The sequence below is a fragment of the Ambystoma mexicanum genome, chromosome 3q (genome assembly GCF_040938575.1).
Source record: "Ambystoma mexicanum isolate Mex_15411 chromosome 3q, UKY_AmexF1_1, whole genome shotgun sequence".
Taxonomy (NCBI): Eukaryota; Metazoa; Chordata; class Amphibia; order Caudata; family Ambystomatidae; genus Ambystoma; species Ambystoma mexicanum.
In genome coordinates this window covers 1,198,142,970-1,198,163,284 of record NC_090926.1, presented here as the reverse complement: position 1 = coordinate 1,198,163,284, position 20,315 = coordinate 1,198,142,970, and the positions used below count along the sequence as shown (strand labels likewise).

General features: G+C 47.6%; 1 protein-coding gene across 2 annotated transcripts in view; it reads right to left on the bottom strand.

The window, feature by feature from the left end:
- The window catches only part of LOC138447740 (complement C3-like), a 2,843,165-nt gene that overhangs the window by 111,144 nt on the left and 2,711,706 nt on the right, over nt 1–20,315 (bottom strand). The gene's annotated exons all lie outside the window — the stretch shown is intronic.

Sequence of the window (20,315 nt, the reverse complement as noted above, 5' to 3'; positions counted from 1 at the left end):
CAGCACTACTCATCTCAGCAGCACGTTGCCATCCCCGTACGCCGCCCATCATCTAAGGAAGGAAAGGAACGAAGTTAGAAAACTGTTTAAAAGACTCATTTTACTTACCTGTCGGACTCTTGCTAGTGAAGTAACTAGGCAGCAACGAGCCTGCATCAATCAACGCGCCCCTGCGCTGAAAGCAGGACGGAGAGCACACTTTTCAAGAAAACAAGGTGAGCTATGGATCAAAGGGAAGGGTTGGACCCCGGGGAGGAAGGGGTTCAAGCACACAGAGACAATAGGGAGTTAAACGATACCAATCCTTTGTTTCAGTCCCAGTATCCAGTCGAGTAGACTCCAGGGAAGAGTTCGAGGTCGTAAGAGGTCAGAACAGGCTGAGTGACGTCCCTGTGGATACCAGGTGAGCGTTACAGAACACAAAGCCTCACATCAAAATCCACCTTGGCGTCATGGAAACGTCAGAAACCGACCAGTTAGCCCTCATGTTGGGGCAGCTACGTTCCGAAGTACATGCAGCCAGGCAGGAGACCAACACCCTGAGGAGAGAGCTGATAGTAGCCAAAGAACGCACTGATGATTTAAGCCGGCAACTTCTCCAGTCACAAGCAGGGCATGCACCATTGCCGGGAAGTGTGCCCTCTATGCCAGCACCATCAGCCAATCCCGTTCAGATAACCCTTCCTGGGGCAGTTCCCTTGGCCCCGCCCAAACGATTTACAGGGGATCCCAAGAGGTTTACAACGTTCATGAACCAGTGCCGCCTGCACTTCCTTTGTAGACCAGGGGCTTTTCCGAATGACCAATCACGGGTCGCTTTTGTGCTATCCTACCTGAGTGGTAGTGCAACGGACTGGTCTGTACCCTTTGTGGCCCAAGACGATCCTTTGCTGTATGACTTCAGGGGCTTTCAGCAGGAGATGGAAAAGCTTTACGCCCGTCGTACTCATGGGCAGGCATTAGACAATGAACTTCTGTCTCTACGCCAAGGGAATCAAGACTTATTAACATACATAGCCACGTTCAATAGACTCGTAGTTGAAGCAGAATGGCCAGTGGAGAAGAGAACCACGTTATTTCATCGGGGGTTACGGGGGTAGCTCAAGGATGTTCTCGCACCAGTAGTGAACACCCCGAAAGACTGCTCAGAATCCACTGACCTTGTTGTTCAACTGGATCATAGGTTGCAGGACCGAAGAGCAGATTGGACCGGACCCTCGCCCTATGTATGTGCGTTCAAAGGACAATATTGCCCGCACAACGGAAGGTTCAGGAGAACCAATGCAAATCGGGGGGGTCAGATCCCCCTTGACTAAAGCGGAAAGGGATAAAAGGAGACAGCAGCAGTTATGTCTGTACTGTGGAAGGTCAGGTCATTTCCTTAAAGAGTGCCCTGTGAAGGCACCGAGGAGGACGGTAGGGGCCACAGACAAGGAAGATACCATAAAGGAATCGGAAAACTCCCCAGGCCGGCAAGTGTAGGGGTCAACTTGTCGAGCGAAGTGAACTACAGACCTCCCATTTTGCACTATCTGTGGTCTTGATCAATCACCAACAACCATCTCGGATGCACGCAGTAAGAACGTACATTGACAGTGGAGCCGTTGGGAATTAAATCGACCAGGATCTTGTGGCAAAGATGGGTCTTCCGTTACGCCCTAAATCAACCACTGACACTGTTACCACTGTCGACGGCATGGAAATAGCTTCTGGTCCAGTATCCCAATGCACTGCAGCTTTAACCCTTCTGTGCCAGGATGGACACCAAGAATCTATTGTTTTCGACCTCATTAAGGCACCACAGTTCCGGTTGATTTTGGGAATGCCATGGTTGGTAGCTCACAATCCTCGAATCGATTGGTGAGCAAAAGAATTGGCCTTTCCCCACACATGTTATTGCCAAGAGAAACAACCAATAGACACCAGAACCTCCACACTTGCGACTGTGGCAATCAGCACCCTACCAAGTGAATACCAGGACTTTCAAGATGTCTTTCAGAAAGAACAGGTTAATACCCTGCCACCGCATAGACCATACGATTGCCAAATCGACCTGATACCCGGCGCACAAATCCCTTGTGGGCGAATTTACACACTCACGGAACCAGTGAAACCAGCACCTGAAGGCCTATCTTGACCAATACCTGGCCAACGGGTTCATCCGTCCCTCGAAGTCTCCAGCAGCCAGTCCTCTATTCTTCGTACCGAAAAAGGAGGGGGACTTGAGAACGTGCATCGACTATCGCGCACTGAACCAGATTACGTAAAAAACCGCTACCCCACTGATCCCTGAATTGCCTGATCAAGTCAAAGATGCCCAAACCTACACATAACTAGACCTGAGGGGGCATATCACCTTGCTCGCGTAAAACACGGGGACGAATGGAAAACCGCTTTTCGCACCAAATACGGCTTGTACGAATATAAAGTAATGCCCTTTGGCCTTTGCAACGTACTTGCAGCATTTCAATACTTCATGAACGATGTCCTACGGGAATTGATGTCTGTGCTCTAGTGTACATAGACGATATTCTAGTATATTCCGCATCAAAGCAGGACCACATCAAACACGTCCGATCCGTATTGGAGAAACTCTGTCAACACCAGCTCTACGCCAAGCTCGAAAAGTGCTCATTGCACGTCTCCGAGGTGGAATTCCTGGGCTTTATTCTCAGCCCAAATGGAATCCGAATGGATGTACACAAGATAGATGCTACCCTGAACTGGCCATCCCCACATTCATTCAAGGGGGTTCAAAGTAGGCTGGGTTTTGCAAACTTCTACCGCCGGTTCATCCCAGGATTTCGCAAATCGTGCATCCCATCACGTCATTGCTAAGGAAAAGCAACAAAAAGTTCCAGTGGACAACAGAAGCCGAGGAAGCGTTCCAGGAACTCAAAGCAAGATTCACATCCGCCCCAATCTTACGCCACCCTCGCCCTGATCTCCCATACCTGGTGGAAACGGACGCCTCAAGCATGGCTATGGGAGCCGTCCTCTCACAAAAGGACCCCGAAACGGGCCAGTTACACCCTGTTGCCTACTGGTCGCGTAAATTCACACCCCCTGAACTCAATTACGCTATCACAGACAAAGAACTCCTGGCCATTAAGTCAGCCTTTAAGGCATGGCGGCACTACCTCTTGGGTGCCAGACACACAATCACCGTAATAACTGACCACCAGAACCTCCAGTACCTAAAAACGGCAAAGGCCCAATCCTCACGACAACTACGTTGGGCTCTTTTTTTTGCTGAATATGACTACGTGATTACATTTCGACCAGGGGTGAAAAACGGGAAGGCCGATGCCCTTTCCCGTATGGGGGCGGAAGAGCAAGGGTATCAGACCCCTGACCCAATAGCAATCATCCTGAGTGACAAGCTCCTAGGAATCACAGCAACCATAACTCAGAAAGAATTACATGAAGAAATCCAAAACCTGATGAGTCCGGAGCAATTACAAGCGTGGAGTGCACAAGGAGAACATTACATGATAAACAGATCAGTTGCCCTACTTCAGGAATCGTTTATTCTTACCAAACCAAGAACTACGAGAACAAGTCATGTCCGGTTATCATGATTCCTTGATCGAGGGCCACCCCGGAATCGCTAAAACCCTAGCCAAGGTAAAAGGAAATTATTGGTGGCCCACGTGGCATAAAGACATTATCCAATTCATCCTATCTTGTGGAGTGTGTGCTCAAAACAAGTCATCCAAGCAGAAACCGGTTGGGCTATTACAACCATTGGAAATCCCACCAGCACCCTGGCACACGTTGTCCCTCGATTTTATTACTGACTTACCACCCAGTCAAGGGTTTAACACTATTCTTGTGGTTGTGGACCTATTTTCAAAAATGGCACATTTCATTCCTCTTAAGGGGCTCCCAAATGCTTCCACTCTGGCAAAGGTATTTCTTGAAGGCATCGTACGGCTCCATGGGTTTCCTTCAGTTTTAGTCTCAGACCGAGGTACTCAATTTGTATCTAACTTCTGGAGAAAATGCTGCTCTATGGCCCAGATCGACATCCGGCTATCCACCAGTCACCATCCCAAAACGGATGGTCAAACTGAGAGGACAAATCAGACGCTCGAGCAGTATCTGCGTTGCATGTTACACCAAGCTGAAGGAAGCTGGTTCGACCTATTATGGATAGCTGAATATGCTTATAATAATTCCCTACACACCAGCACTGGGCAGACACCCTTTTATACCATGTATGGCAGGCACCCACGTACTTCTGAGTTGGACGTTCCTACAACCCAGGAAATGCCAGCAGTCAAAACCCTGAACACGGCCATTTCTCAAACCTTTAAAAGGGCAGCTGAACACCTACTTCAAGCTAAGAATCGCCAAAAGAAGTTTGCTGATCAACACCGAGCAAAGGCCCCCAACTACCAAGTGGGAGACAAAGTCTGGCTGGCGTCTAAACACGTGTCCATTAAAGGAACCCGAACATTCCGTCCAAGATACCTGGGTCCATTCACCGTTACCTCCGTGATAAATCCTGTGGTGGTCAGACTAGCTTTGCTGTCAAACATGCAGATTCATCCCGTGTTCCACGTGTCTCTCCTGGGACCCGGGTAGCAACGCCACTGCAGCCAGTAGTAGTCGCCGGGGAGCCAGAATTCGAAGTCAAGGACATCCTGGATTCAAAGTACGTCAGATCCAAATTATACTACTTAGTAGACTGGAAGGGGTATCGTCCACAAGACAGGACATGGGAGCCTTGTGAGTACATCCATGCACCTCGCTTGCTTAGACGATTTCATCAAAACCATCCAAACAAACCAGGACCAGACAGAAGAGCCACCTTGAGTGGGGCCTTGGGGGGGGGGAGTGCTGTCATGATTCCTGCCCCTCATGTCCCCAGCCCTCCAAGATGTCAGGCTGGAGCCATGCCACGATCACCTACATGGCCCTCAAGGGCCTCTCCATCCCTCCAAAGACCCACTTGGAGTCAGACTTGGCGCTTGTGGCACCAGACTCACTCACTCACATAGGATAACATTGGGGATTGGGCTTGTAGTGCATTGATGGGGACAAGATGGATGCCCCCACATATTTCGGTTCCCAGAACTTCATGTGCAGTCTAGTCTTTTGGGTGTGGTTCAGCCCAGAGACACCTGGGATACCCAGAGACTATTTAAGCCACGCCCAGGCTGAGAAACATGCTTTGTGTTTTCTGCACCTGCAGTGTGACACTCACCGTGTTCGGATCGGTCTCCAGTAGGCCTGCATCTTTCTTCTGCGCTCAGCTCCTGCAAGAACAAGAACACCGTTAGGAACAGCCTTACCTTGCGGCGCTTCTGCCCATCATTCATCGCTTCTTCTGTTCGACGGTGTCATTCCCATCCCGGCACGCCGCTTCCTAAGGAAAAGGGAAAAGAACAGAAAAAAGGCATTAGTAAGCATTCAGCAACTCTTTGCTTATTTTTAAAGACTGTACGAGCTTCAAACGCTTACCTGAATCCCAGCCTCTCTGGGGAAACTCTGTCTCCGGAACTTCTCATCCATCTGCAAGAGGGAAATGACACTCCAGGTTAGCGTGGAAACATCTAGAGGCGCCGCATACTGCGCTTACTCACCCCATTTCTTCTTCATAACCGGCATCCACGCTGAAAACGTTGCGGCACCTAAAAGACACAGAAAAAGAACTCAGTTCAATACAAATACGAAAGGGTCGCATCGCGCTCTCACTCACCTTCAGCGCTACTCATCTCAGCAGCACGTCGCCATCCCCTGACACCAGCCATCATCTAAGGAAGGAACGGAACGAGGTTAGAGAACTGTTCAAAAGACTCATTTTACTTACCTGTCGGACTCTTGCCAGTGAAGTAACTAGGCAGCAATGAGACTGCATCAATCAACGTGCCCCTGCGCTGAAAGCAGGACGGAGAGCACACTTTCCAAGAAAACAAGGTAAAATGTTGATCAAAGGGTAGGGATGGACCCCGGGGAAGAAGGGATTCAAGCACACAGAGACAATAGGGAGTTCAACTCTACCAATCCTGTGTTTCAGGCCCAGTCTCCAGTCGAGTAGATTCCAGGGAAGGGTTCGAGGTCGTAAGAGGTCAGAACAGGCTGAGTGACGTCCCCGTGGATACCAGGTGAGCGTTACAGTGTAGCCATGTTTCAGTTACTGCAAAGATGTCTAGATTGAGGTTTGTGACGAGGTCTCTGTCATCAGAGGCATGTGCAATGATGGATCGGGCATTGATGAGCGTGCATGAAATTAGCACTGGGGCGATACTAGGGGTAAGCTTCACATGGGAGAGGGTTGATGGTGTAAAAGTGGTATGCAGAGCGGGTGATGTTCATGAACCTAGGCGTGAAAGGCAAAGGTTGGCAGGTGGGGGGAGGGCACCAAGTGATGATGGAAAAGTGGTGTGGAACGTAAGCCTGAGCCTTCTTACTGTGCCGGTGCAGGGCTGTGAGGCGGTCTCTGTAGGATGAAAGTGTCTTGGTATGTTGGTTCCAACTGTGAGCGGAGGGTGATAGCATGTCTTAGCTGGCCATTGTCGTGAAGTGGTCAGTGAGTGCAAGGGCTGCTTGTAGGAGCCAACGGCTTCTGGTAGAGTATAAGTTTTATGAGGCCGATGTTGTAGTGTGACAGAATTGATCAGAGCTAGCAGTGTCTGTGCACTACAAGGTCATAGAAGAGCACTGGGTAAGAAGCGGGAAGTGGGCAGGATGAAAAGAGAAATGCATGAAAGACCAGGCATAGGCAGAGGACGGGTGGACCACTGCAGGCGTTCAAAGAGGCTTGCAGGGTTGCCGAAGGGAAGAGTGCTGTAAGGACTCGGCAGTAGCGAGAGGTGGGTGACCTAGCACTGGTATGTGACAGAGAGAGTTCTGCTGTTTAGATGGGGCTGTCTAGGTCATGGGTATAGGTCATGATAGTGTGTAAGTTGCGGGATTGGAGGAAGGGTGTGGGGGTGGCAGAATAGACGGAACAGAACTGCAGGAGAGGCAGGGGCCCTCCATGGAGCTGGGCTGTGGCATATCAACATGGAGGCAAGGGCAGAGAAGCCCTGTTGTGGGCAGCTGGAACGTAGTGGCGTGGGATGCAGAGAAGGAGTTCTGAACAGCATGGTGTAGGCACGGCAGACTCATTGAGGGCCTTACCTTGAAAAACGAAAGGCATGAATAGTGGTAGGGTGCTCCGTACTTGCAGTGCAGGATAAACAGCTTCAATGGTAGTCAAAGGGGATGTAGAAACGATTGGATTGCACAAGGCATGGGGAGCGGAAGTGAGAAGGAGGGAAGCTGCATGGAGAAAAGTGTGACGTACATTGCCGGACAGGGCCAGACAGGATATGTCTCAGGCTTTGATGTTGGGCCTTTGTGGTGGGTCGGCTTCGCCTACCGGCTCCCATTGGCTGTCAGAGTGGCTCTGATGGCTCCACCAGAAAGGTTTCCACTTTGGAAATGAACAATCATGTTCTGTACGATGTGGATACCCTCTTTACGGCCATGGCTTGTGTGTTTGATACCCGCATAAAGCTCAGGCTCGGGATATTGAATTGTTGGAACTGTCTCAGCGCAAGGATAGTCTGTTAACATATGTTGCACATTTCAATAAACTCATTGCGGAAACCAGTTGAGCAACCAATCAGAGGGCGGTTATTTTTTACAGAGGGTTATCTCAAGCTATGAAGGATGCCTTAGCGGTGATTCCTTGCCCAATGATTTTCCTTCTCTTTTTGACCTCGCCCAAAGCCAGGCCCCATTGGGACAAGTCTTTTAGGCATGGGACATGCCGCTGACAATTCGTCGGTTTCAAGACATCATATCTCATTCAATATAACCATATCAGCCCCATCATTAAAGGAAACTTTCTATTTTGACTGTACCACAATAAAAAAATATATATTTTTTAACGAAATGGAAGGAGCTGCAGAGCTGTGATTCACAGCGGTGTAATGTTCTGAGTCTTGCACCACACTGTGAAACGTTTCCATTTGTGGTCGTAACACAACAACGTAGAGTAGGCTCTGGCTTTAGCAAGAATAACTCTAGGGTGCAATATTGTTCCGCTTTCTCTGGAGAGAAGATCAGGAAGTGGAGGCAGGCTGATGGATGGAGCAACTGACAGACGGTGCAGGTCCGGGTACCATATCTGTTGTGTTCACGCCGGTGTGATGAGAATCATTCTGCAATGGCAACGTCTGACTGTGTTGATCACATATAGCAGGAGTGGAATTGGAGGAAAGGCGTACAGGGAAAGCCCCTCCCACGGGAACGAGCAGGCATCCCCCAAGCTCCTCGGCTGGTGAAACCTGCTGACGAACCTCTGGCATTTGGAGTTGGCCGCCATCGCAAAGCGGTCGATCTGGGTTGTCCCCACTCGCAGAAGAGAAGGGATACTTGATTTTGATGAAGCTTCCACTCGTGGCAGGGCCTAACCTCCCTGCTGAGGGAGTCTGCGATGATGTTCTTGACTCCCGCCAGGTGAAAATGAACGAGCAACATGCCCTGAAGAATGGCCCACCGCCACAGGACCTGGGCTTCCAAGGACAGTACGAGGGAGCACGTCCCGCCCTGATTCCGGATGCAGAACATGGTGATGGTGTTGTCTGTGAAGATCTGCACCACCTTCCCATGCAACTGGGGTTGGAAAGACTTGAGGCCCAGACAGCTCGGAGCTCCAAGATGTTGATGTGCAGGTCTTACCCCTCCAGGAGCCAGAGGCCTATGGCGTGTAATTGTCTGGTGTGGATTCTCCACCCTTCCAGGGAGGCATCCGTGGTGACCGTGGCCTGGTAAGAAGGGATCTGAAATGGAGCTCCTTGAGTTAGATGAAGACGTACTCCCCACCATCGTAGATCTTGCCGGAACCCGTGGTTCACCCGTGGGTGAGAGCAATCTTGTCCATCCGCGTGCCTGTGACCTGCTGACACAAAGCATCCAGAAATTCTTGAAGAGGGCTCATTGTGAGCATGCAAAACAGGACGAGACAAATGCAGGAGAATATCATGCCTAACACCAGCTAGGTGGGGCATACTGTAGTGGAGTGTGCCGATGACAGGTGCTGCACCTTTCTCAGGATGGCCGCCACCCTCTCTTCTGAGGGCGTAGCCAGGGACGCAACTGTGTTGAGACGTGCCCCCAGGAACAGAGCGTTCTGCGATGGCGCCACACAGGACTTGGATAATTGATGGAGAATCCGAGTTCTGTCAGAAGGCGTATGGTCTCTGTTGTGTGCTGGTAGGCCAGCGTGTGAGAGTAGGAGCGGATGAGCTAGTCATTCAGATAGGGGTAGACGTGGACTCCCTTGAGATGAAGATGCGCCACCTTTGGGGCCGATTTTAGGCTGAAAGGCAGGGCATCAAATTGATACTGCCGACCTTGGACCACAAAACAAAGAAACTACTGATGATTTGGGTGAATGGGGACGTGAAAGTAAGCGTCTTCCAGATCCAACATCGCCAAGAAGTCCACTTACTCCAGCTGGCTGAGCATGTGTTGCAACGTGACCATACTGAACTTCTGGGTCTTCAAGTACTTGTTGAGGAGTCTTAAGTCTAGGATCGGCTGCCACCCTCCTGACTTTTTCCATACCAGAAAGCATCTGCAGTGTACTCCAGAACCTGCAGGTGCTGGGGTACGGGTTCTATCGCCCTCTTTTTTAACATGTCCTGGACCTCCGGCAGCTGTTCAGCCATGTGTAGTTCTTGATGCACCACAGAAGGAATGCAAAGGAACCTGTGCTGGAATTCCGAGGTATGCCCTGGATGGAGAATGTCCAGCACCCATTTGTCTGTGGTGATGTGGCAAAGTTTTCCACTTGTTGACAAAGTTCGCTATTCAATTTCCAACTGGGGTGTGATAGGGGGGTCCCTGATCCAAGGCTGTTCAGGCCTTCTTGGGTGTCTGCATCCTGGCCTGTGGATGACGATGATGCTGACCTCCGCTGCTGGAGGCCTGTGAGCATCCTCTGTAGGATGGCAGCAGCCAACACCACGGAGTCCGGCAAAGGCTGCGATCTCAGGCACCTGGGGGCCGAGTTGGCACCCTATACTCAAGCCTGTCCCTTTTGGGGGGGCGGTATTTGGAATCTTTATCAGTTCCAAACCTTCCTGTCAAACATTGTCCAGCAATAGGATTGACATGACTGTCTTCCGTGAACATAGTCCTCATACTCATCTGTATGCGTTGCCTGTAGTGTCTCTGCCTGTGTCGGTAGGGTAGGGTCGGTAGACTAGGGTCATCGGCCTCTGGGGTGGTGCTGGTTGCAGCGTTGCCTGCTGGTGTTTCGGTCTTGAGGGACTAGGCTGTCATCTCGGCTCATTATGGCTTGATGGGCGCCTTGATCTTGCAGGTCACGACTTAGGAGAGCTCCTCACTGTGGTCCTTGGAACACTACTCACCGGCCAAGGAACCGGGGCAACCGGCAGCCTGTGCTGTATTTCCGACACCAGTCTGTGGACGGTCATCATAATGCCCAATTATAGGTTCATTGGCGAAGGCTGAGGCATGACTGGGAACACAGGTGCTGGTTCCGGACTAAAGCGTGGCACAACTGGCAGATCCATCCCCTCTTCAGTGATCCCTCTTGGGACATGGGGCTGAGGCCCCCTCATGATCCAAATAGTTATCTTTGGGAAACTGCTTGTTGTTGGAGCTGGTGTATATGTGCCGGTATCCTCTCGGAGACCCCCTTTGACTTGCCTGGGATACCTTCCCCACCCTGGGGAGAAAGTCCATAGGAGGAAGCAGCTCCCCCAGCCTGCTGGTATCCTTAGGAAACTAGGCTATGATAGGAACCTGTTCTCACACAGGCGCATCCTCCGTAGTCGCAGGCGGAGCGGCCACACCCGCAAGAGGGTGTGGAGGCAAAGACACTGGTGGTGCAGCCTTCATCTTCACCGTAGACACAACGGTTGTAATGGCCACACCCGTGGCTGAATTAACGATAATCACTGATGATGTTGTTGAAGGGTCCAGACATCTTAAAGGACTTAGCTGTCGTCGACGAAGATCAGTCCTTGGACGACAGGATCTTGGGCCTCTCCATCACACCCTTGTCCTTAGAAGAGGGACGGTGCTTAGACAGGGTCGGCAACTTCCTTGCGGAAGGAGGGGGGCACTGGCACTCATCGTGGATCCTTCCCGAAATGGGTCCCTCCGCTGCGGTGAACCGAGCAGGATCCATAGGGTGGTGCAGAGGCATCCTCAAAGGATCTCGACCTCTTTGCAGAGGGAACACACTCGTGGGAACCGGCCGGTCCTGAACGAAGCATGACTGTGCCTGCGGGCCGAGTCAGAGGCCTTCCCCAACTTGAGCCATGCTGCTAACCTGCGGTTCTGGTTCTTCTTTGTCTTCGTTGGAAATCTGCGGCAAATCTTGCATCCTTCCTCATCATGATCTGGATGCAGGCAATATAGGCACTAGAGGTGCTGATATGATATTGTAAACTTAGTGACTGCAGTAGAATATTCCTGGGCTGTCCAGAAATTACCTGTCTATGCTTTATTTATTGATTTAACTGTGGCATTCGACACTATTTGGTGAGATAAACTATGGATCAAATTAAGAAAATGGGGGATGCCACCAGGCCTTTAGCATACGATTCAACTTCTATGTTCTGACTCCTCTGTAAGAATCTGTTTAGCTGGGGAAGGCAAATTATCAGAAGTGATCCCCACTAGGCGAGATGTCAAGCAGTGTTGTACGTTGGCGGCGACACTGTTTAATCTCTATCTTGCTGATATGCCAGATGAGATAAGCAGCTCAGGTGCTGATGATATTAAGATCGCAAAGATACAACTAGGATGGTTAGGCTATGCAGACGATCTTGTGCTGCTCGACTATACTCCCACTGGTCTACAAAATAAGATGAATAAGATGAATGCTCTGATACAATATGTAGGAAAAAATGGTCTAGAAATAAACATTGGTAAAACCAAGGTAATGGCTTTTTTAGGTAATGCCAAACAAGGTTGATCTAACAACTATAAGTGGTATGTGGAGAAGAATCAGATTGAATGTGTTGAATGTTATAAATTCTTAGGTGTTATAATAGATCATAAATTGACTTGGAACCAACAATGGTCTGAGACCAAATTGAAGTGCCTAAAAATAGCAGGTGCCCTGAGTCAACTTATAGGAAGACAAGGTGGGTTTTCCGTGCATACTGTTCTACTGTTATATTCCTCGAAAATTGTATCATGTCTTCTACATGCTGCTGAAGTATGGGGAAAGAAAATTAAAAAAGAACTCAAGACGTTTGAAGGAAAAATGTTAAGAAAGCTGTTTAGATTACCAACAGTTGTATCTTGTGAATACCTTTTATTGGAATATAATTTTAGATATGCCAGTGACATTTTAGAAAATAAATCTGCAATGTTGTTTGTGAAGTTATATACCCTCAACAACAAGACATTTATAGTTGATGTCATGCTCCGGGCTGGGTGGCGGTGGCTGCCGCGAATACGGTTAAGCCGCCATTAATTGTCCCATCACGCAACCCCAGTACTGATTGCAGCGTTCTAGCTTTTTTCTGTTCTGACCGCCGCGGGGAGTACTTCGTTCCAGCATTCCCCACAGTCGGCGCGTTGCAACCGTTCTAGCCTGCCTTTCCACTTCGCGGTTTAAACGCTAGTTTTTTTCCTCACTTTTTCTGATTTGCACCAACGCTTTTTTTCTCCTGTCTTTTGGTCCTTGCCGTTCGTTCTCTCTCTCTTTCTCTCTCCGCTTCCCTGTTGTTTATTGTCTGGGGCCAAATCCTTTCACTTACCCTTGCTACCTACATTTTCGCAGTTCATATGCTGTATGAGACTCGCACTACAGCCTAACGGTACATCTGTACTTTGGACAAGTTTCCTTCTCATCTTGTCCTGTGCCAGCCTATTCGTCCAGACCGCCCAGGAGGTTTTTCCTCTTAAATCACCTGACTTGGAGTCGTGGAGTGGTCTCATAGAAGATCCACCACGGCTTCTACCCGTGTCAGGTCATCGGCACTTAAGAAGGAGAAGGACTACCGAGCCCGTCGACAAGGCATCGAAAAGACCAAGCCTGATTCCCCAGGTGAGGAGAGTGGTGCTGAGGGTGGGGAGGTTGGACCCCTTAATAAAGCCTCGCAAGGTGTTTTAGAGGGGATACAGGACAGTTGAATTGATGAAAATATTTAATGAGGTTGAGAATTATCGCAAACTCAAAACGACCAATAGCCTAAGCATGTTATATGTTAGATGGGCTAAAGAGAATATGTTTACATGGTTGTCTCTTACTCTCGCTAAGGCAAAATGTCTACTGAAAATGGATATTTACACACAAGCAAAAGAACGAGATATGATTCATTTAGCGTCTATGACCACAAGTGTTCTATTTGTAGAATATTGGTCTGTGACAGGAAAAAACCTAAATATCAAAAGGCGTTTCCTCATTCGAGGATAGTGAGGTCTTACCTGTATTTTAAATGTAACAAATGTGATACATTGGAAATCCTTGGTGCTAAATTTGGTTTTACAAGAAACATGAGACTATGCAGATTATGTGGCACTGAAAAGATAGAATCGGCTAAACATCTTATGTGCTACTGTGAAAGCCTTAATCAATTGAGAATTAATTATCTGAAATGATATGATAACACAAGTAAGACAGAAAACATAGAAGAGATATGGCAGATGCTGTTTGAAGGAAATGATGTCAATCTCATATACCATATGGTGAAATTTTATGAATTCAGTTTATCCATTTTAAAATAATTGTCTGCTGGTATTTTAGTGTGATAAGAGGTGGATTTTAAAGGTTCTTACTATATAATTCTTATATGTGATTGATGATGTAATTGTAAATGAATGCAATATGTAAAGCCAGCGATTGCTGTGCGCACATTTAATAAAATTTGAAATTTGATATGATATGATATTTATAACGCGCTTAATACGCACAGGTTTCTAAGCGCGGACCCAGGGATCGAACCTGTGGTGCTCCGTGTTGTCTTGCTTCCAAGGCGAGCACGTTGCCCCTTGCGTCTTCGATGAAGACGTCCCGTAGCACGCACTTGGAGCAGGGCTTGAAGAGACGTCTCTTCTCCTCCGACATCGTCAAGGTGTGAACTAGGCCCAAAACTGGAACTTCCAAAAACTTCAAAGAGAAGATCTACGATGACAGTTGATCTTCGTATTGATTTATTTTGATTTATTTAAAGCGCACGTCAGCCCGGGGGCATCGTGGCGCTGTTACATGAAGACATACATAATCTGGTTACCGTGGAAGGAAGATGGTTACAAAGCAATTTTCATTACAAGACACATTTCGTATCAGACACATTTCGTATCAGACGTATGCGAGCTGGTGTGGGTGAAGGAAGGATGGAGTTAGTTGAATAGAGTGGTTTTGAGAGATTTGCGAAAGGAATACAGAGAAGGTTCTGCTCTGAGTGAGTTAGGGAGGGCATTCCAGAGCTTAGGAGCTATGTGTGGGAAGCCAATGCCGCCGGCTTTGGCTCTTTTTACAGTGGGTACTCGGAGTTGGTTGGCGTGATGGCTTCTTCTGGGACGGATGGAAGAGTTCTTAGTTATAGTTTCAGATAGGTAGGGGGGTGCTGTGTGATTGATGCACTTGTGTGTGAGAGTGAGGATTTGAGACAACGGGTCCCTGCTGCCGGTAGTAGATCACCGGTCAACGATGGGAAGATTCGGTGGAAAAATAACTTTAGTCGAGAAAAAATAAAATAATGGTAAAACATACTCGAAGCGCAAAACGAGAGGACTCCCAATACTGAAACAGGTAGTAAAAATCTGAAGATGGCCGTCAGGGGTGGAGCTTAGGGAGATGACTGTCATTGGATGGGGGCAGTATGACCCAAATGACAGTGATTGGTTCAGAGGAGAAATGAGTTTTCAGGCTAAAGCAAAACTGCTTTTTTCTTTTTTACAGAGGATTCCCAGCCTAACGACAGGGAATATTCATGAGCATGTGAGTCCATGCCAGATCCCATGCTGGAGAACCTGGACTTATGGCAAACCCAAAGAAATGCCATCCCGCTAGATCTGCAGTAAAATAAATATCTTGGGCTTCTTTGTCGGGAATTGACTAGCTCAACCCCAAACTGAAAAGGTCCAAGCAGTGAAAGAAACTCCTCCAAAGACAAAGAAAGAGTTGTGAGCCTTTTTGGGGTTAGTTGGATACTATAGACAGTTTGTTTCAAATTTTTTGCCTATAACCTCTCCTCTCACCGATAAACCTAGAAATGTGGAACCTCAGAAAGTCAAATGGCACCCTGAAGATCAATTATGTTATGACAAATTAAAATGTATCTTGTGCAGTAAACCTGTATTGAAAGTGGGAATTCATCCTGTCAACTGATGCCACACATACAGGTTTAGGCGCAGTTCTCTCACAAAGTCATGATGGTATAAAACATTCAGCCCTCTATATAAGTGGGAAGTTATTTCCCCAGGAGAATAATTATGCAACTCTGGAACTTGTCACAGATCATGACCCGTTAACATGGTTGAGCCTTCGTAAGGACACCAATGCAAGGGTCATGCGCTGGTTTCATGATTTACAGACCTATTGTTTCTCAGTGGAACATAGGAAAGGAAAAGAACAGGGTAATGTAGATTTCCTTTGCCGGTTCCCATCAGAAGCTGTGAAAACAAGCAATATAAGGGGAAGGGTCTGTGATGAATACTACAAAGCCATCACTGATTCCGTCTCATCTTCCATGGCCAGGGGACGGCAGCCTGATCCTGACCCTGGGGTTGGTATTATGAGGAAGAGAGAGGACTAGTATCAGGAGGAGTTAGTGACCCCATTAGGAGAGACACGATATACTCCCGCCCCCTTTTGAAGGAAACACTATAACATCTAAAATGCTAATAGCATACTGTCATTCTGAGCAGAATACCATTACACACGATGCTCATCTAACATCGCCTGTCTCTGATCATTTTGATTCAAACAAAGATCCAAAACAATCCAACTTTAAAAGATCTAAAGTTCATTTGGACTCCCACAAAGCCTCAAGTACTGAGACAAGGAAGAGGAAGAAGGAGTTAATGTGGATTGAAGGAAACCCCATGCCAAATGTGCGGTCTAGGTTTCATAATGAAAATCAGCTGCACGGGACATTTAAACCTGGGGAATACCTTCTGACAGGTGGAGATGAGAAATGCAGAGCAGGCAGAGCGGGTAGCAGAACTGAAGGCAGACACATAGCGGACCGTGTTATGAGAGACTTACCGGAGAGGCGGGAGACCGGGTGAAGCACAGCGGGTGCTATGAGAGGACCGATGCACCACCAGCAACCACAGCAAAGCTGTAGGGGATGCAGTCTCCTGGAAAAGCAGCAGTTCTGCCGGCGAGTGAACATGGAGCCAGCGATAGAACTTGACGAGGGTCTACAGAGCATGGGAAGCCTTCCCGGAGTGAAAAAGTTGTTGCATCAGTGTGCCGCAAGTCGAAAACACCATCAACCCCCAGTGAGTCTGCCCATAGATGTTGTGGGGCCTGGGGCATACCGACAGGCATGTAGACAATTAAAAACCTGTTTTTAGTACCAGCAAAGTAAATTAGAAATACAAGATTTACACACGTCCTTATGTAAGAGAAGTCAATATGGGAAAATTTGGAGTAATTTATCATCAGGAAATGAACATTAATGAGGAAGTTGAAAGGCAGTATAGGTACAAGCCTCCATATATGAGATATCAATTTGGGGAAAATTGAAACAAGCATTGCCACAAGCAAATCACTACCAGTGAATAAATTAACAGACAGAACTTGTACAAGTCTCCATGCATGATATGTCACTATGGGGAATGTTGGAACAAGTAGTATCTAATGTAAAAGCAGTATAAACAGTGAAGGAGTACAATTGTGTTATACTGAAAGAGGACATTGTAGAATGGCATAATGAAAGACACACATCAGGCAGTGAGCCTTTGGGAGACAGATACCTGGTAAGGGAGTATACCAGGGGATCTCCAACACCCAGAGGAGGATTCCTGGCAGGCAAGTATATCAGGTAATTCCTATAAAGGGCCTCATCACGAGTTGGTCGGTAACGCCGGCGCTAATAGCGCTGGCGTTATTAGCCCTACCGCCAAACCCACCGGCGCTAGTAGCGCCGGATCACGGGTTTGGCGGAACGGGAAATCCCCATCCCCCATTGAGCCCATTCGGGAATTCCCCATTCCCCAATGGGCTCAATGGGGAAATTTTGCGCTTTTACCGCCGGCGGATTTCCCGCCGGTGGTAAACGTGGCGAAAATCAGCAAAACCTCAGCGTATTTCCCCCCAGCTCAGTGGTGAGGGGAAATCAGCCAAAGCCGTGATTTGGCGGACCCTTAAATCCAGCGGTAACATCACTATCACTGGATTTAAGAGCTACTGCCAAACGCGTGATGAAGCCCAAAATATAGGAAAAAAAGACATTGGGGGGAAAAGATGCCTGACAGGAGAATATACCAGGGGATCTAAATAATCTATTCAAGTTGCTCTGTAGAAAAGATACTTTTGCCAACCTTAAAGGTTGTTGTATGAAAGAGACTTGTTATTCTTCAAAAGACTCTTTTTGCCATCCTAAATAAAGTTTTGGGTGAAAGAGAAATGTTTTCTACACTTGTGGAATCTTTGTTTGAAAAGGACACTTTTACTATTCTACCTGAAATAGTCAAGGGGAAGGGAGCCACCTACTGGATTTAAGGATTGTTTGTTGAATTTTCATATTTGGTATTTACACACTTTTTGCTAAATCTAAACTAGAGACATTTACCTTACACCATTGATTGTTTTGAGGGTGTGAGGGTTAATACGTTTTGGACACAAGGATAGTTTGCATAATTTTGACGAGGCATAGACTGATCTTTAGTTTTAGTTTCCTAGGCAGGGAAACTCTCTTTATGATACGGACAGGAAGGCCTTTATCCAATCCCTTTAAAGATCTCTGATGTTGAAAATGTTTCAACCTCGTGTCCGTCTCTCCTTTCTGACCCTTCATAAACATGTTTTCTTATTGTTACGCTTTGTCGGTTTTATTGTGTATATGTTGGAGTTTTCATTGCATGGTAATGGATTCGGTTTTCCGGATGAATTATTTCTCTCACTGCAGATGCGGGAAAGGTGTTATGCGTGTGTCATGATGCCTACCCCCGGGCATCAGGACCAAGGCCCTCAGCTCCGGGAGCAGGCATCCAGACATTTGTTTAAACCTCAGCAGCCCCGGCTGGGGGCTGTCTGCGTTCAGTCCTGGCGCCTTAGGCGCCAGGCTCATCATAGAAATCAGTCCTGGCGCCATAGGCGCAAGGCTCATAGACTTTACTTACCTGATGCAGACCATGCTGCAAAAGAGTCCAAGCCTACATGAGGCCTGGATGGGACTATTTTGTTACAGGGACTAGTTTTTACTCGGGCTTCGCGTTATTCTGCATCCAGCAGCGTGACGCTCACCGTGCCTGCAGCCAGCATCCAGTCTTCTGCCACGCCCGCGTGCCTGCAGCCAGCATCCAGTCTTCTGCTACGCCCGCCTCGAATCCGGAGCTCCTAGAATAAAGAAGAGGAAAAGGACAAGGTTAGAAAACTAACTTATTTCAAATTCCTCACCTAATTCCGGAACCATTTCATCTCCGGACCTGGAAAGTACATCAGTCCTGCACGCGTCGCTTTGCCAGCTCCAGTACGGCGCCATACTCACCAGTTCTCACAGCATCTTTCGATCGGGCACTGTCTCCATCATTTCTTCGCCGTAATCCGGCACCTAGGGGACACAAGAAAAAACAAGGTGAGCCAAGGGAATCAACAAATACAACCTCTTACCACCATAGACTTACCTGATTTACCACCGGCGGTATTATTCTATAACTCTCCACATTTTCATATGCCGCATCTGTAAAGAGGGAGAAAAACAACACGTTAACGCATGCAATAGTTACCGGACAGCGTTGGGTAACACAGACTCTTACCTGAACGCCAGCAGCAGCTACAAGACCTTCTTTTCACGAACTCAGTTGCAATTTAAGGAAGGAAGGGGACAAGAGTGAACATCGGGCACATTGAACTCTTTGAACTTGATACTTACCAATCCCGCCAGGGACTTCAGAGTCAATACTTACCGGATCTCTCCCAACGCCTTCAAACCAGTGAAGTAACTGGTATCTACGCGCCCCTGCAAGACACGCAGGATGGAGAGCTCATCTTTTACGAACATAAGGTGAGGTTACTAAGGAGATATCGGAGGTGATTAGTGGGGGAGAGCGAGAACAGTTGGGAGGCCATCACTAAAACCCACAGGTGGTTAATCCCTGTCTCCACTTGCAGGAAAATACTTCTTTGGGTCCAGCAGACAAGACTAGGCGGGCCAGTCCAGACTGTCATCTCTGCACTACGCATCACGTTGAAGGAGACCACAGCTGTCCGGGTCCGATCGACACCCCTGTGGGGACCAGGTGAGCGTAACAGCGTGTCAGTGAATTATTGAAAACCTGCTTATCAAAGCATGGTATTGTTTGTGTTCTATGCCATTTCTGACTTCCTGTTTTTCTGTGCTTTAGGTGACGTCAAATCGTTGACTGGCAATAGCTTGATCTGTATGTACATGGCAGGACTGGGAGTGTTCATATTGATTCAATGCAATGTTAAAGAGAATACCTGATGCCAACTCATTTACATTGCTGCGAAAACCAATTCATCTCTGGTCACAGATTCGGAGGCTAAGGAACTCTCTTCTCGCCTGGTTCAGACAATGAAATATGCTTCTCCTAGACTGCGACAGTGAGCATCCTAGTTTCCTATGGAACAGCATGGCATATCTGTTGATATCAGGTACTGCCCCTGGAAAACAGGAAACCCCCAGCCTGGTTTAGGTTGTTGTAAATCAATTTGGGACAATAGTGTAACAAATCGCTTTTTGTAACTATTTGGATTTTTAATGTTTTAAATATATTCCATGATTATTTTAAAGGTTGTTGTACATGTATGTATTTGTTTACATCTTGTCTGTACTGTACGGCGATCTGTTGCCCGTAGGTTAGTGCCTTTATAAAATAAAATAAAATCATAAATAAAGCAAGACCCCCATGTCTCAGAATACAAACTCATACAATACATGGTTGGCTGATTAATAACCAGTTGATCATATTCTTTGCAGCATACTCTGCCTGGAACTTATGCTTCATGTTGAAAGGTCTATGTTGAAAGTGGTGAAACAATTGGCAGTTAGGTATTAAATCTGCAGTCCTCTTTCCTTCTCTATAATAATTTCAACAGTGGTCCAATAAAGGTCCTCAACCATTCCCTGTCTCCATATATTCTTTGGTCTTTCACCTCAATACCAGGCGTGGTGAAAGAATAACTTTTA